This window comes from Nicotiana tabacum, chromosome 5 (assembly GCF_000715075.1).
Source record: "Nicotiana tabacum cultivar K326 chromosome 5, ASM71507v2, whole genome shotgun sequence".
Lineage (NCBI taxonomy): Eukaryota > Viridiplantae > Streptophyta > Magnoliopsida > Solanales > Solanaceae > Nicotiana > Nicotiana tabacum.
The window spans coordinates 101,484,816-101,503,626 of NC_134084.1; the positions used below are offsets into that span (position 1 = coordinate 101,484,816).

An 18,811-nucleotide genomic window follows, 5' to 3' on the forward strand; every position below is an offset into this window, starting at 1 on the left:
TAGGAACTAGAGTAATTTCCAATACTACAATTTATTCGGAACTAGAAATGAAGCCAGAGTAATGGCTAAAAGATGAAAAAGAAGCGAAACTAAAGAACAAAGAGAAAGGGAAAGCTTACTACTCAATATTACACTTCTAATATTTCTTTTTCGCTCCCCCTAGATTTCACGATTGATGCCTTTTTTTATAGTTTAGCCATGAAAAACTTTTCAATACACTCTTGGATATGAACTTGTCATGGCTGATTGTAGCCTTGTTGTGCTTGGTTATGATCTTCTATTGTAGGTTAGTTATGGATCGGTTATAGTTTGTTGTAGCCGGTTGTGGGTCGGTTGTCCTTTGTCATGGAAGATCACTTTATACAATGTCTTTCTTTAGCACCAAATTTTACTTTAATTTAGCCTGTCTGTTTTTCTACTTTTTCCTCTGTAATCTTCTCGTTCTCGGACCAATCCTTCTTTAACTTTTCCTGCATAATTTAGACAAAAGTATGGAAGAAATATGATAGTTTTTGTGTTTTTACAAAGAAATTATATGTTTAAATATCAAGTAAAATGCACCTATCAAATTCTCCCAACTTGAACTTTGACTCGTCCTCGAGGAAATATATATATATATATATATATATACACACACACACACACACGCATTCACAACTTTGCAACAGTTAATGATTCCACCTGAAATTTCAAACCTTTTGAACTTTGTGGAACTTGCTTTGTATCTTCACTTTTACTCTGCAAGTATCACTGTTAGACATCTTTGAGTTTCAGAAAAAAAAAACAAGAACACTAAATCAGTTATTTACAATAAACCATAGGCTTGCCTTTCTTGTCAATCGCCACTAATGTAGATCAATGCTGGCTTTAGAATCTTTTAGGACTTTTATTAGCTTATAATATTAGGCTTTGGGCTGGTAGGATACAAAAAATATATATGAAGTGACTTCTTTTTCTTCTTCTTCTTTTTGGTGGCTTGATTTTCAAACATAGATGACTTTGTTCGAGAATTGGTGTTGATATGAGGATTTTAAATTTGTATAGCCCACTTGTCACGACCCCAAAACCGAACCCAGTCGTGATGACGCCTCTAGTGAAGACAAGGCCAGCCGACACTTCCCATTTTCCAATTTTTAGCAGTTAAGCATTAAGAAATAGTCTAAACATGATAAAATAATCCAATATAGCCATTAATATCATAAATACGCAGAAGAACAACCCAACACAGCCCTAACTGGGGTGTCACTAGTCATGAACATCTACAAGTTATAATACAAGTCTGCTAAGTCTATAAGCTAGTACAAATGTTTGGAAAGAGATAGAAAGGAGAAACACGGGACTGCAGACGTCAAACAGCTACCTCATGGACTCCGATATCTGCCCGGAGCTCTCAACTTGCACTAGCAGGATCCACAATGCCTGAATCTGCACATAAGGATGCAGGGAGTAAAGTGTGTACTCCAACTCAGTGAGTAACAAATATAAATAAAGACTGAAAGCAAGAAATCACGTAACGCACAAAGCATTGTATAATGAAGCCGTAAAACTAGTAAATCAGTGAAAGATAGGTAAAATTCTTTATCTCAAATGTAGTTTTATGAAAAGCCTTTTTCCAATGATTAAGTAGGTAATTGACAGTCAATTATGAAAAGTAAACACATAAAGACTCGCCCCTCGGGCATAATATCAACAAATTCGCCCCTCGGGCATAATCTCAGAATAGTACCAGCCCCTCGGGCTCAAATCTCATATCACAATACCAGCCCCTCGGGCTCAATCTCACATCATAATGGGTACAGACTCATAGAGGGGCCCCTTACGGCCCAAGCGCAATATCAAGCCACCTCATGGCGTATACATCTCAGGCCCTTGGCCTCATAATCAATATCAAATTTTTTCTCACAGCATAGGCCCTCGGCCTTACTCACAAGTGCATCGGGCAATAGTAAAACAGTGTTTCTCAGCCCAAACATCATTTAAAATATTATTTAAGTCTTAAAACTGAGTAAACATGGCTGAGTATGAAAATAGTGGAAAATAACATGACTGAGTTCAAGTATAAAGTCAAAATAGTGAGGAAATATCAATAGAAAGCGGTAAAGGGTTCAAATAGTTGGCACTAGGCCCAAATATGGCATTTAACCCAAATAATAATGATAGCAAATAGTTTTGAATCAAATACACTGTAAAATCATCAACCGGGACGGACCAAGTCACAATTCCCAATAGTGCACGACCCCACACTCGTCATCGAGCATGTGCCTCACCTTAATATAGCACTACGATGTGCAATCCGGGGTTTCAAACCCTCAGAACATCATTTACAATCATTACTCACCTCGAACCAGTCAAATCTCTAGCTCGCGACGCCTTTGCCCCTCGAATTGGCCTCCACTCGCATCGAATCTATCCAAAATCAGAAAAAGGACGTTAAAATAGGCTAAGGAAATAAAGCCCAAGCGAAAACAATTAGTAAATGACACAAATCCCGAAATTACCAAAACCCGACCCCCGGGCCCATATCTCGAAATTCAATAATTTTTGCATCAATAGATTCATTATCTTCCCACGAGTTCATACATATCAAAAGTTCTCAAATCCGACCCCAAATGGTCTTTCAAATCCTCAATTAAAGGTCTAAATTTCCAAGCCCTAGTTCTTCAAGTTTTTGATTAATTTCCATGATTTTCTAGGTGGAATTCACAAAATAATCGAGTTTTAATTCCAAGAATCTTACCTCCAAGTGATTCCCCTTGAATCCCTCTTCAATCTCTTTCAAAAAGCTCCAAAAACAACCAACTATGGAGGAAATAAACTTCACATTCGCAGACAAGACGACCTTGTAAACTTCTGCCCAGGCCTGAAAATCCTTATTCGCGAACGCGGTCAAAGCCTCGCGTTCGTGAAGCACAAAAATAACTTTGACCAAAATCCTCTTACGCGAACGTGACAAGACCCTCGCGAACGTGATGCTTTACCCAGACGAACCTTCACAAATGCGTTCCATCCATCGCGAACGCGATAGGTTAATTCCACTGAAGCTCAGCCTCTCAATTCCTTCTATGCGAACGCGACTACACGCCCGCGAAAGCGATGCACAATTTCGTAGCCCTTCGCGAATGCGTAACCTGCCTCACGATCATGAAGGATAATTTTCCACCTCCCTCAGCTGACCCTTCGTGAATGCGAGGGTCCACTCGCGAACGCGAAGAGTAAATACCTACAACTACTGAACCTGCAATTTTTGCAACTTTCTTAACTTCAAAATGATCCGGTTGACCACCCGAAACTCACCCGAGGCCCCGGGGACCTCAACCAAAGGCACAAACATATCCCAATACCTTATCCAAACTTGTTCCAATCTTCAAAATACCTCAAACAACATCAAATCACCAAAACACATCGGATTCAAGCCTAACTTTTTAAAATCTTCCGAATTCCGCTTTTGATAAAAAAAACCAACCAAACCACGTCCGAATGACCTGAAATTTTGCACACACATCCCAAATAACATAGCGTAACTACTGCAACTCTCGGAATTCCATTCCGACAAATATATCAAAATCCCACCTGCCAACCAAAAATCGCCAAAATATCCACTTCGCCAATTCAAGCCTAAATCTACTCCGAACCTCCAAAACTCATTCCAATCATACTCCTAAGTCCCAAATCACCTCCTGAAGATAACCAAACCACCGGAACTCACATCCGAGCCCTCAAACATAGAAGTCAACATCTGGTTGAGTTTTCCAACTTAAACTTCCTTAAAAGAGACTAAGTGTCTCAAACCTTACCAAAATCATTTCGGAATCGATCCGACCAACCCGATACCACAAAACACAGATGAACAAAACATAAAGAAGCAGAAATGGGGGAAACAAAGTGGTAACTCATGAGACGACTGGCCGGATCATCACATCTCTGCCCTCTTTATTTCTCTAGAGACTTCACATACACCAATTCACAAATCGTCATCCATTAAACATGAGGCAAGACAATGAAGAAATGGATTTATTTTTTTATTTTTTTATTTTTTATATATGTGATAACAAAATTTGTATACATATGTGTACAAGTAGGCTTGATGTTATAAGGTAAAGATGAACAAAAAGGATATTTAGGCTCAAAATGGGATACTAAGGATAAATTTCATTTGGTAGTTATAAAGAAAGGTTGAATCGATCCAAAGATCGCCTAATTCATTTTCCAAAATCAGCACTTTTCTAGGATTTCGCCTTGACTAACAATAGAAGCAAGTTCTAGTTATCGAATATATTGATTTGAGCATACCTTGATTTTATCTAAATAGTCAAAGTTTCATTACAGTAGAAAACTTACATCAACAAAAATGGAGGCATAAAAATAGAAGTCTTCAATGTTCTATGGACCTGAAATATTCAGATATGTTGCCAAGAAATGAGCAAAGCTTATTCATGTGCAAATTATTCTGAAAGTTCTTTTCTTTCCCCTTTTTAGTTTAAACAAAAGTGTACAAAAGTTTTTTTTTCATTTTATGTTTTTTGGCTTGGAAGTACAACTTTCTGGTACTACAATGGCATAAAGTTAATGACAATACTATTTTTAACGTTTCTTGCTTTAACTCACAATGTCCAAGTTATTTTGTTTTTCAAAAAAAAAGTACTAAAATAACGAAAGATAAGAAAATAAGACATTTTAGTTGTAAATGTTCCAAGTACTAAAATAGCTTACATTAAACATACATTCAAGGTTTCATTAGAACCAACAGGTTAGATTATGTACAAGTTATTACCATAGCTATCAAAATTATGTTACCTGTTGCAACCTTCTTCTTCATACTAACCTGAAAACATAAATCAACAGGTTAATCTCATGACTAATACAACAAAAATTTAGAACCTGTTGCTATAGAACCAAACTATCAACCTTAGATCTGCCATTTCATGACCTATTTACATACAAAAAAGCTACACTTATCAGCATTCCAAAGCACTCCATTCTATCTGCAACAAAAAGCATTAAAGAAGAAAGTTTTTTTTTCTAAGGTTTTGTTGAAAAAGAAAAAAACTTCTTCTTCCAGTGAACAAAAACACAAACATCCACCAACGGGTTTCTCCAAACAAGTAAGAGAAGCTAGTCAACAGCTCCAAAATTATTATAGAGAAAAGATAGCCAGAAAATTACCATCTCCCATACCTAAACCGTTCATTCTCCTGAATGAATAATTTGTTGTTTCGTTCTTAATTTTCAAGACCATTACCTTGAAAGAGATCAAGGTATGTATTGACTTCAAAGCCATTTTCTTGTTGAATAGGAACTGACAAACCTCTAGTTCTGGCAAATCCATGGTTAGATTCCATATTAGAGAAAACAGAAAAGGGCTGACTGCTAAATGTCATCGGCCTTGGTGTAGTTCCACTTCCCTGTAACGACCCGGCCGGTCGTTTCATGAGTTACCACTCTATTTTTTTTATTTCTGCTTTTTAGTGCATTGTTCAGCTGTATTTTGTGTTACTAGGTTAGTTGGATTGGGTTCAGAGAGGTTTTGGTAAGGTTTGAGACACTTAGTCTCTTTTGAGTAAGCTTAAGTTAGAAAAGTCAACCGGATAATTACTTATGTGTTAAAGGGATCGGATGTGAGTTTCAATGGTTTGGATAGCTTTGGGAGGTGCTTTGGGACTTAGGAGTGTGATCTGAAAGTATTTTGGAGGTCCGGAGTAGATTTAGGCTTGAATTGGCGAAATTGGATTTTTGGCGTTTTCCGGTTGATAGGTGAGATTTTGATATAGAGGCTAGAATGGAATTCCGGAAGTTGCAGTAGGTCCGTTGTGTCATTTGGGATGTGTTTGCAAAATTTAAGGTCATTTGGATGTGGTTTGGTAGACCTTTTGATCGAAAGCGGAATTTAGAAGATTTTAGAATTCTTAGGCTTGAATCCGATGCGAATTTGGTGTTTTGATATTGTTTTGAGTGTTTCAAAGGTTGGAAAAAGTTTGAATGATGTTATGGGATATATTGGTATGTTTGGTTGAGGCCCCGAGGGCCTCGGGTGAATTTTGGGTGGTTAAACGGACCATTTCATGTTGAAAAAGATTTCAAAATTCTGTTGTCGGGTGTTATAGACAATTGGCCTTCGCGTTTGTGAGTAGGTCCTCGTGTTTGCGAAGGGTTAGGCTGGGAGGCTGTGAAGTTGGCCTTCACATTTGCGAAGGAGGTCCCGCGATCGCGAAGGGTTTAGCTCATTGGTCATCACGTTCAAGAGGGTGATACCGCGTCCGCGAAGGGTTGAGTACTGAGGCATCGCGTTCGCGAGGGTGTCATCACGTTTGCGTAAGAGCAAATTCTGGTCAACCTAAGTTTGTGCTTCGCGAACGCGGGTGGTTGACCGCGTTCGCGAAAAAGGATTGAAATGTCTAGGCAGAATATTTTAAAAGCTCATTTCTGCGATTTTGAGCATAAGTTCCTCCATTTTTGGGCGATTTTAAAGCTTTTTGAAGGGGTTTGAAGAGGGAATCAAGGGGGAACACTTGGAGGTAAGATTTATGGACTTTATACTCAATCCTAATGTGTTTTATATCTAATTAATCATGGAATTTAAGCCTAATATTAAATAACTAGGGCTTGTAATTGGAGACCTAAAATTAGGTATTTGAGGGATTATTTGTGGTTGAATTTTGGTGGTTTTGATATGAATGAACTCGGTGAGTGATAAGGAGTCTATTGATGTAGTTTTTATCGGAATCCGAGACGTGGGCCTGGGGGTCGGGTTTGGCCAATTTCGGGATATGTGTTGTAATTTGATTTCATTCGAGTGGGCTTTATTCCCTTAGCATATTTTGATAATTTTGCACTGATTTTGGTTAGATTTGGAGCATTCAGAGGCCAATTCAAGAGGCAAAAGCATCGCGGGCTAGAGTTTGGTCCGGATAGAGGTGAGTAATGATTGTAAATGTTGTCATGAGGGTATAAAACCCCAGATTTCACATCGTTATGCTATATTGAGGTGACACACACGCTAGATGACGAGCGTGGGGTCGTACACCATTGGGGATTGTGACTTAGTCCATCCCGAATGACTGTTTTACCGTGCCAACTATTTGGACACTTAGGATTTTTACTCACTATTTTAATTTTATATTTGTACTCAGTCATGCTAAATTATACTGTTTTCATAACTCAGCCATATTTACTTTGTTTTAACCCTTTAAATGATATTTTGGGCTGAGCATCATATTTTACTGTTCCCGAGTGGTTTTTAGAGATTTCTGACTGAGTAGCGCCAAGGGCCTGTGTTGTGAGGACTATTATGGGATCGGGCTACACGCTGCAGCAATGTTGTACTGATTATGATTATGAGGCCGAGGGCCTGAGTTGTACGCCACAAGGTGGTTTTATATGAGGCCGATAGCCTATTTTATGCCACGAGATGGCTTGATATTGTGTGTGGGCCATAAGGGGCCCCTCCCGGAGTCTATACACTCCTAGTGAGCGCGGGTATTCATTGTGATATGAGATATAGTCCGAGGGGCTAATGTTGTTCCATGTTATTGCCCGAGGGGCTGATTCTGTTGACATTATGACCGAGGGGCAGATTTTATATGTTTATCTTTCCTAGTTGCTTTTCATTTACTTGTTAAATTGTTGAAAATGTGTTTTAAAGAAGCTTACTCTAAACCAAGGTGTTCTATAAGATTTCACTGTTTTATTGCGTTTATTTGGTTTTATTCTGCTTCTTTATAGCATGCTATTGTGTTTTCACGTGATTTCTTATCGCTCAGACTTCATTTATTGTTATTACTCACTGAGTTGGAGTACTCACTTTATTCCCTGCACCTTGTGTGCAGATTCCGGAGCTTCAGGTCCCGCCAATGAGGGTTGATTGCTCAGTAGGCTATTCGGAGGTCACTAGGTAGTTGCCCGACGTTCACAACCCAATGTTTCTCTCTCCTATTTTATTTCCCTTATCCTAGTTATATAATAGATTGTATAAACTCTTTCATACTCTTAGACTATATTAGATGCTCATGAATGGTGACACCCCGATGTAGGGCTGTATTTATTCCACAAATTGTACTATTTCAATGTTTCTTTGGGATTTAGTCATGTTAATGACTTAAATTATGTTATTTTAATTGCTTAAAAATGAATTGGGTGTTGTGTCGGCTGGCCTTGTCTTCACGAGAGGCGCCATCGAGGCCGGGTCTGGGTTTAGGGTCGTGACAAGTTGGTATCAGAGCCTAGGTTACATAGGTCTCACGAGTCATGAGCAGGTTTAGTAGAGTCTCGCGGATCAGTACGGAGACGTCTGTATGCATCCTCGAGAGACTGCAGACCCTTTAGGAAAAACTTCATGCTCATGAAATTCTTGTCGTGTGAATCTTTTGATCCAAGTACTTAACTTTTGTTATTCTATTCTCTCACAGATGGTGAGGACACGCGCTACCGGTCAGGATGGATGACCACCAGTTGTGGCAACTAAAGGCCGAGGATGCAGTAGTGGTCATGGTAGGGGTAAGGGTATGGTCCGCATAGTAGCTAGGGTAGAACCTGCAGATCCACTAGCTGCCCCAGTTCAGGATCAGGTCCTAGTTGTGGATGCTCCAGCAGCACCAGCTCAATCACCATCTGTGCCCATTGTGATTCTGGGTCTTCAAGAGTCCTTGGCTCAGATTCTATCAGCATGCACTGGCTTAGCTCAGGCGGTCTCAGTTACTATATCTGTATCTACTTCTCAGGCCGGGGAAGGCACTTAGACTCCCACCGCTTGCACACCTGAGCAGGTCATGCAGGTACTTCAGACACCGGGGGCACATCCAACCTAGCCGGTTATAACTGCTCAGGACTATGTAGCTCCTACCATGCTAGAGGACGAGCAGCATAGGTTGGAAAGGTTTGATAGACTTCATCCGACCTTTAGTGGTGTAGAGGGAGAGGATGCTTAGGGTTTTTCGGACAAGTGTTAGAGGATGATTCGACAACGGGTATTCTGGAGACCAGCAGGGTTGCTTTAACTACTTTTCAGTTTTCTGGAACCGCTTTCACTTGGTGGGAGGCTTATGAGAGGTGTAGGCTTGTTGGTGCAGCACCCTTTACCTGGCAGTAGTTCTCCATTCTCTTTTTGGAGAAGTATATACCGCAGTCTCGTAGAGAGGAGCTACATATGCAGTTCAAGTAGTTGCGTCAGAGAGAGATGACCATGACGTAGTATGAGATGAGGTTCTCAGAGTTATTTCGTCATGCTATTTGGTTGGTTCCGACAGATAGAGAGAGGATTAGGAGGTTTGTTGATGGCCTTACATATCAGCTTCATATTCTCATGACCAGGGAGAGGGTGTCTGGTGCTACTTTTGAGGAGGTTGTAGACATTGCTCGTGAGATTGAGTCAGTTCGTCGCCAGGAGCGAGATGAGAGGGAGGCCAAGAAGCCTCGAGGATCTGGTAGTTATGGTGGTGCTCCTTCGAGAGGTCAGTTTCAGCATGCAGAGGCCGTCCATTCAGGCATGCTCAGCCAATTCGCCCAGGTTATCGTGGGGCGTCATCGGTTCATGGTTCTCACAGTTCTCATCAGGGCCAGTCATCACTCAGTGCCCTTCTAGCTTAGAGTTCGTCTTGTGCTCTATCAGTTTAGGGCTCTTTTATGCCAGGTGCATCTGCTAGTCATTCCGGTGCTAGGGGTTCCCTTCAGTCCCTGTCTCCAACACCCGTGAGTTGCTATGAGTGTGGAGAGATGGGTCATATGTGGGGGCAGTGTCCTCATCATCTTGCGGGTTCATCTCAGAAGAGGAGTGAGCCATCGACTTTAGCACCAATTACTTTACCACCACCCACCCACCCAGCTAAAGTTGGAGGTTAGTCAGCTAGGGGTCGCCCTAGTGGGGGAGGTCGATTAGGTGGCGGTTGGGCCCATTTCTATGTACTTCCAACTAGACCCGATGCTTTCGATACTATTATTACAGGTATTGTCTCAGTCTGCACAGAGATGCCTCTACATTATTTGATCCCGATTCCACTTATTCTTATGTATCATCATACTTTGCTCGTTATTTGGATATGCCCCGTGAGACTCTTGTTTTACCTGTTCATGCTACTCTGGTGGGCGATACTATTGTTGTAGACATTGTGTACCGGTCATGTGTGGTGACTATTAGGGGTCTGGAGATCCGAGTGGATCTTTTGTTTTTGTATATGGTGGATTTCGATGCTATTTTGGGCATAGATTGGCTATCTCTGTATCGTGCTATTTTGGACTGTCATGCTAGACAGTGACATTGGCTATACCGGGTGTGCCACAGATTGAGTGGCGAGGTTTGACTGATTATGTTCCCAGTAGGGTAATTTTATTCTTGAAGGCCCGGCGTATGGTTGGGAAGGGTTGTCTTTCGTATTTAGCCTTTGTGAGGGATGTCAGTACAGAGACTCCCAGTATTGATTCTATTCTAGTTATGAGGGATTTTTCTGATATGTTTTTGTAGACCTGTCGGGCATGCCCCCGGACAGGGATATTGATTTTGGTATTGACCTAATGTCGGGCACTCAGCCCATTTCTATTCCAATGTATCTTATGGCACCAACAGAGTTGAAGGAGTTGAAGGAGCAGCTTCAGGAACTCCTTGATAAGGGGTTCATTCGGCCTAGTGTGTCGCCTTGGGGTTCTTCTATTTGTTAAGAAGAAGGATGGCACTATGAGGATATGCATTGATTATAGGCTGTTGAACAAAGTAACAATTAAGAACAAGTATCCTTTGCCTTGCATTGATGATTTATTCGATCATCTTCAGGGAGCGAGGGTGTTCTCCAAGATTGATCTCCGTTCAAGTTATCACCAGTTGAAGATCAGGGACTCGGATATTCTTAAGACGACTTTCAAGACCCGATATGGTCATTATGAGTTCTTGGTGATGTCTTATGGGCTGACCAATGCCCCAGCAGCGTTCATGCATTTGATGAATAGCGTGTTCCGACCTTATCTCGACTCATTTGTCATAGTTTTCATTAATGATATTCTGGTATATTTGCATAGTCAGGAGGAGTACACGGAGCATTTGAGATTGTGTTGCAGAGATTGAGGGAGGAGAAGCTCTATGTAAAGTTCTCCAAGTGTGAGTTTTGGCTTAGTTCAATGGATTTATTGGGGAACGTGGTGTCCAGTGAGGGTATTCAGGCTGATTTGAAGAAGATAGAGACGGTTTAAAGTTGGCCCAGACCGTCCTCAACCACAAAGATTCGCAGTTTTCTTAGTTTGGCAGGTTATTACCGTCGGTTTGTTCAGGGATTCTCATCTATCGCATCGCCCTTGACCAAGTTGACTCAAAAGGGTGCTCTATTCAGGTGGTCGGATGAGTATGAGGAGAGCGTTTAGAAGCTCAAGACTGCCTTGACCACAACTCCAGTATTAGTTTTGTCGTCAGCGTCAGGTTCATATACCGTGTATTGTGATGCTTAGAGAGTTGGTATTGGGTGTGGGTTGATGTAGAATGGTAGAGTTATTGCTTATGATACTCTCCAGTTGAAGTCACATGAGAAGAATTACCCTGTTCATAATTTGGAGTTGGCTACCATTGTTCATGCATTGAAGATTTGGAGGCATTATTTGTATGGTGTGTCTTCTGAGGTGTTTACTAATCATAGTAGCATCCAACACTTGTTCAAGCAAAATGATCTCTATTTGAGGCAGCGGAGATGGTTGGAGTTGCTAAAGGATTATGATATTACTATATTGTACCATCCGAGGAAGGCCAATGTGGTGGCCGATGCCTTGAGTATGAAGGTGGTGAGTATGGGGAGTTTGGCATATATTCCAGTTGGGGAGAGACCTCTTGCAGTTGATGTTCAAGCCTTGGCCAATCGGTTCGTGAGGATAGATATCTCGGAGCCCAGTCGGGTATTGGCTTGTGCGATTTCTCGGTCTTCTTTATATGATCGCATCAGAGAGTGCCAGTATGATGATCCCCATTTTCTTGTCCTTAAGGACAGAGTTCAGCACAATGATGCCAGAGATGTGACCATTGGTGATGATTGGGGTGTTGAGGATGCATGGCCGGATATGTGTGCCCAATGTAGATGGGCTTCAGGAGTTGATTCTGGAGGAGGCCCATAGCTCACAGTATTCCATTCATCCGGGTGCCGCGAAGATGTATACGGATTTGAGACAGTATTATTGGTAGAGGGGAATGAAGAAGGACATTGTGGGATTTGTAGCTCGGTGTTTCAATTGTCAGCAGGTGAAATATGAGCATCATAGACCGAGTAGCTTGCTTCAGCGGATGGATATTCTAGAGTAGAAGTGGGAGCGGATCACCATGGATTTTGTAGTTGGGCTCCCACGGACTTTGAACAAGTTCGATGCTATTTGGGTGATTGTGGATCGGCTGACCAACTCCGCGCACTTCATTCCTGTGTGTACTACCTATTCTTCAGAGCAGTTGGCAGAGATCTATATCCGGGAGATTGTTCGTTTGCATGGTGTCCCAGTTTCCATCATTTCAGATAGGGGCACTCAGTTTAATTTGCAGTTTTGGAGGTCTGTGCAGCGAGAGTTGTGTACTCAGGTTGAGTTGAGCACAACTTTTCACCCTCAGACGGACAGGCAGTCTGAGCGCACTATTTAGATATTGGAGGACATGTTATGTGCTTGTGTCATTGATTTTGCAGGGTCATGGGATCAATTTCTACTGCTCGCGGAGTTTTCTTATAACAACAACTACCAGTCGAGTATTCAGATGGCTCCATATGAGGCTTTGTATGAGAGGCGGTGTAGATCTCTAGTCGGTTGGTTTGAGCCGGGTGAGGTGATTTGGTGCAGGATGCTTTGGAGAAGGTGAAGGTGATTCAGGAGAGGCTTTGTATAGTGCAGTCGAGGAAAAAGAGATATGTTGACAGGAAGGTCCGAGATGTGTCCTACATGGATGGCGAGAAGGTTCTGTTGAAGGTTTCACCCATGAAGGGTGTTATGAGATTTGGAAAGAAAGGGAAATTGAGTCCTCGATTCATCGGGCCTTTTGAAGTGCTTCGGAGGATTGGGGAGATGAATTATAAACTTGCTTTGCCACCCAGCTTGTCGAGTGTGCATCCGGTATTTCATGTTTCTATGCTCCGGAAGTATATTGGAGATCCGTCTCATGTTCTAGATTTCAGTATGGTTCAGTTAGATGATGATTTGACTTATGATATGGAATCAGAAGCTATTTTGGAGTGTCAGGTTCGAAAGTTGAGATCAAAGGATATAGCTTCAGTGAAAGTGCAGTGGAGAGGTCGGCCCGTGGGGGAGGCTACCTGGGAGATTGAGCGGGAGATACGGAGTAGATATCCTCACCTAATTGAGGCTTCAAGTATGTTTCTTGACTTATTCGAGGACGAACGTTTGTTTAAGAGGGGGAGAATGTAACGACCCGGCCGGTCGTTTCATGAGTTACAGCTTTGTTTCCCCTATTTCTGCTTCTTATTGCCTTGTTTAGCTGTATTTTGTATTACCGGTTAGTTGGCTCGGGTTCTGAGAGGTTTTGGTAAGGTTTGAGACACTTAGTCTCTTTTGAGTAAGCTTAAGTTGGAAAAGTCAACTGGATATTGACTTATGTGTTAAAGGGCTTGGATGTGAGTTTCGAGGGTTTGGATAGCTTTGGGAGGTGATTTGGGGCATAGGAATGTGATCTGAAAGTGTTTTTGAGGTCCAGAGTAGATTTAGGTTTGAATTGGCGAAATTGGAATTTTGGCATTTTCCGGTTGATACGTGAGATTTTGATATAGAGGTCGGAATGGAATTCTGGAAGTTACAGTTGGTCCACTATGTCATTTGGGATGTGTGTGCAAAATTTCAGGTCATTCAGATATGGTTTGATAGACTTTTTGATCGAAAGCGGAATTTAGAAGATTTTGGAATTCTTAGTCTTGAATCCGATGCGAATTTGGTGTTTTGATGTTGTTTTGAGCGTTATGAAGGTTGGAACAAGTTTGAATGATATTATGGGATATGTTGACATGTTTGGTTGAGGCCTCGAGGGCCTCAAGTGAGTTTCGTGTGGTTAAACGGACCATTTCATGTTGAAAACGATTGCAGAAATTTGTTGTTGGGTGTTGCAGACAATTGGCCTTCGCATTCACGAAGGGTTAGGCTGGGAGGCTGTGAAGTTGATCTTCACATTCGCGAAGGAGGTCCCGCGATCATGAAGGGTTGAGCTCGTTGGTCATAGCGTTTGCGAGGGTGATATCGCGTCCGCGAAGGGTTGCGTATTGAGGCATCGCGTTCGCGAGGGTGTCGTCGCGTTCGCGTAAGAGGAAATTCTGGTCAACCTAAGTTTTTGCTTCGCGAACGCGAGGGGTTGACCGCGTTCGTGAAGAAGGATTGAAATGTCTGGGCAGAATGTTTTAAAAGCTCATTTTCGCGATATTGAGCATAAGTTCCTCCATTTTGGGCGATTTTGAAGCTTTTTGAAGGGGATTGAAGAGGGAATCAAGGGGGAACACTTAGAGGTAAGATTTATGGACTTTATACTCAATCTTAATGTGTTTTCCACCTAATTAATCATGGAATTTAAGCCTAATATTGAAGAACTAGGGCTTGTAATTGGAGACCTAAAATTAGGGATTTGAGGGAACATTTGTGGTTGGATTTTGGTGATTTTGATATGAATGAACTCGGGGAGTGATAAGGAGTCTATTGCTATAATTTTTATCGGAATTCGAGACGTGGTCCCGGGGGTCAGGTTTGGCCAATTTGGGGATTTGTATTGTAATTCGATTTTTTTCGAGTGGGCTTTGTTACCTTAGCATATTTTGATGGCTTTGCACTGATTTTGTTAGATTTGGAGCATCCAGATGCTGATTCGAGAGGAAAACGCATCGCGGACCAGAGTTTGGACCAGATAGAGGTGAGTCATGAGGGTATAAAACCCTGAATTTCACATCGTTGTGCTATATTGAGGTGACACACACGCTAGATGACGAGCGTGGGGACGTGCACCGTTGGGGATTGTGATTAGTCCATCTCGAATGACTGTTTTACTGTGTATTTGATTGAAAACTGCTTGCCATCATCATGCTTTGGGTTGAATGCCATATTTGGGGCTCGTGCCAACTATTTGGACCCTTAGGCGATTTTTACTATTATTTCCTCACTGTTTTGATTTTATATTTGTACTCAGTCATGCTAAATTATACTGTTTTCATAACTCAGCCATGTTTACTTTGTTTTAACACTTTAAATGATATTTTGGGCTGAGCATCATATTTTACTGTGCCCGAGTGGTTTTTAGAGATTTCTGACTGACTAGGGCCGAGGGCCTGTGTTGTGAGGACTATCATGTGATCGGGCTACCATTGTGATATGAGATATAGCCCGAGGGGCTAGTGTTGTTCCATGTTATTGCCCGGGGGGCTGATTCTGTTGACATTGTGCCCGAGGGGCGGATTTTAGTGTTTATCTTTCCTAGCTGCTTTTCATTTACTTTTTTTATTGTTGAAAAGGTGTTTTAAAGAAGCTTACTTTGAACCAAGGTATTTTATAAGATTTCACTATTTATTGCGTTTATTTGGTTTTACTCTGCTTCTTTATAGCATGTTGTTGTGTTTTCACGTGATGTCTTATCACTCACTCTTCATTTATTGTTATTACTCACTGAGTTGGAGTACTCACTTTAATCCCTGCACTCTGTGTGCAGATTCAGTAGCTTCAAGTCCCACCATTGAGGGTTGATTGCTCAGCAGGCTATTCGGAGTCCACTAGGTAGCTGTCCGGCGTTCGCAGCCCAGTGTTTCTCCCTCTTATTTTATTTCCCTTGTCCTAATTATTTAATAGTTCTATAAACTCTTTCATACTCTTAGACTATGTTAGACTCATGACTGGTGACACCCCGATGTCGGGCTATGTTTATTTCATAAATTGTACTATTTCACTATTTCTTTGGGATTTAATCATGTTAATGACTTTAATTATATTATTTTAATTGCTTAAAAATAAATTGGGTGTTGTGTCGGCTGGCCTTGTCTTCACGAGAGGCGCCATCACGACCGAGTCTAGGTATAGGGTTGTGACATTCCCCTGTTTAAATCTATCATTGTTGTGGGAAGTGGTGTTGGTACAAGTACATGTGTTCCCTGATAGAGATTTTCACCTGTAACATTAAGGCTACCACCACCTGGAACAGTAAAATGAGGGAAAAAACTTGGAATATTAGAACTTCTCATAGTGTTAGCAATATTGCACATCATAGTTCCCATTGTGTAGATCATGGGAGAGGTATATGCAAATTGATTTTGCAAAGTTTTGCATATGAGATATGAGTATTTCTAGCTTCTGTTAATTCTTTCATGATGTGTTCAACATGTAGTGACAATACTGCTTCACACACTACTTGTTCACTTATGAAAATCTCCCAATTGTTCATCAATTCTGTCTGCCTTTGTAACAATACTTGCATACTAACCAGAATATCAGGAACGAGGATGGTAGCCGTGGTTCCAATTTCTGAATTAAAAGGTTGTTTTGGCTCATTCTCCGCTTCGTTTCCACTATCAAAAAGCATTTATTCATGTTCAACTTGAGTTGGACCAGTAGGAGGTCTCAAACTATGGAGAAAGTCACTGCCGATGAAGTAAGAATTTTCAGTCTTCGGTAAATCACTCAAATCCACATCAAATAAGGAGACCAAACGAGTGATAGTTGAAGGAAAATACAAGCATTCATAATCAGACTTGATCCGACAACTAACCATACCGTTGTTAATCAATATCCCCACATTCACAGGTAATTCATGCATAATCGCATATATCGAAAGAACTCATTCTATATTGTAGTTCGAGGTATTCAACTACGGGATTAAGTGAGAACTAACGAATCTACCCCAGGCTCTTGCTAATTCAAGCATACATGAATAGTTAATACTCAAAGGACGTTCAACAGTTCTCAAGTAAACTTTAACACCATTAGGACACAAGTCGCCCAACACAAGTCTTACAAAATCTACATCTTGATCATCCATAAATTTCTTGGTTTCACTATCATCAGTGTTTCTCAAGTTAAAAATATCATTTATAAATTCAGCATCAAAGCGAATGATTTTACCTCTCACGGTTGAAGTACAACTTACTGGATTAAAATTGTTGTAGAACTCCAGAATTATGTTTCGATTTTAGTCTTCCGGGCACTGAACAAAAGACCTCTAACCAAAAGCATTGACTGTTTGTAAATTTTTTTGTGCCTTCAAACCATCAGAAGGGAAAAGCAACATCTCATATTCTTCAACCACTCTCTGATTTTCTGCTCTTAGTCTCCATGATTCCGAGTCAAGGATTTCCCTTTTAGAGTTATTTGAGTTATTTGAAAGAGTTACTTGTGCAATATTCATTATTTTTCTTTTTCAAGTGAAAATCAAGTGTCTAACCTGATTTGTGTATTTGGAAAATTGAACAGAGAAGAAACAAAGAGGTGTAAAGATAGTGAAATTTGTTGAAGATAAGAAAAAGAGAAGACAAAAATTCTTTTTTTTTCTTATGTGATAGCCATGGCTGAGAAATTACAGAGATGGGTGATGTCCTGTAAAATGGGGGCTGAAGCAAGAGAAAGGAAGGGTTTTCCTTTACTGTGGAATTGTTTGTTTGGTTTGTGGGAGAGATAAAAGTGAGGTTAAAACTTCTTATTTATTTACAATTCCCCTTTTTTTTGGTTAAAACCACGGTAACCAATTTTTAGGCGGTTATTTTGATAAGTTTTACCCCTGAACAACCTTTGCCAACTGAACGTGATCTTTCATTTGTTTTGAGCAATTTTTTTAAAATCTTTTTTTTTACCTTTGTTATTTAATTAATTTTTATTTTCTTTAACTATGTCATAGCAAACTGCTAAAAATTACGCAAACATACAAAAATAGAATTTTTTATTTTTTTATTTTTATAGTAAATTAAAATATATATATACTTAATTAAAATATTTATTGTTTAAGCAATAAGGATTGTTGAAACCTGTTTGTCAAATGTTCTGGTGGCATAAGGTTTCAGACGATGTCCGTTCACTTTGAATTTGTTTCCCCCATTCATGTGTTGTATTTCAATAGCACCACCATAAGGGGATACTTCAGTTATGACATACGGTCCAGTCCATCGTGACTTAAACTTTCCTGGAAATAATCTCAATCGACTATTGTATAACGGAACACTATCTCCAACTTTAAAGCTTTTATGGCGAATGAACTTGTCATGTCATTTTTTTGTTTTTTCTTTGTACAAATTAGTATTTCATATGTTGTAAGTCTAAACTCTTCTAACTCATCAAGCTATAGTAGATGATTTTCCCGGTAACTGGCAAGTTTAAATTTAATAATTTTATAGCCCAATATTCTTTATGTTCCAACTCTATAGGTAAATGACAAGATTTTCCAAAAACTAGTCTATAAGGAGATGTGCCTATTGGAGTTTTGAAAACAGTTCTGTAAGCCCACAAAGCGTCATCTAATTTTAGAGACCAGTCTTTTCGAGAAGAGCCAACAGTTTTTTCTAAAATTCTTTTTAATTCTCTGTAGGATACTTCTACTTGTTCGCTTGTTTGAGCATGATATGGAGTTCCTATTTTATAAGTATCTCCATATCTTGACAACAAAGCAGCAAATTGTCTATTTATAAAATGAGTTCCTTGATCACTTATGATAACTCGTGAAGTTCCAAATCTAGAAAAGATATTTTTCTTAAGAAAATCGCAAACAACTCGAGCATCATTTTTTTAGTAGCAATTGCTTCTACCCATTTTGAGACATAATCAACAGCAACTAAAATATATTCGCAACCATTTGAAAGAGTAAAAGGACCTATGAAGTCAATGCCCCAAACATCAAATATTTCACACACAA

The 18,811-nt window shown here is 40.3% G+C and overlaps 1 long non-coding RNA gene across 4 annotated transcripts; it reads right to left on the minus strand.

The window, feature by feature from the left end:
* Window positions 1–1,182: 1,182 nt before the first annotated feature.
* Window positions 1,183–17,571, minus strand: LOC107795217 (uncharacterized). 4 transcript variants are annotated; one of them, XR_012709669.1, is made up of 6 exons: window positions 17,035–17,571; window positions 16,397–16,553; window positions 4,906–4,982; window positions 4,795–4,822; window positions 2,339–2,406; window positions 1,183–1,425 (listed from the first exon to the last, which is right to left on the minus strand). It is a non-coding gene; the product is annotated as an uncharacterized LOC107795217 (long non-coding RNA). The 4 variants fall into 4 exon arrangements; XR_012709671.1 differs by lacking the exon at window positions 16,397–16,553; XR_012709670.1 differs by lacking the exons at window positions 4,906–4,982; window positions 16,397–16,553 and having other exon boundaries at window positions 17,060–17,571.
* Between the last annotated feature and the right edge of the window lie 1,240 nt (window positions 17,572–18,811).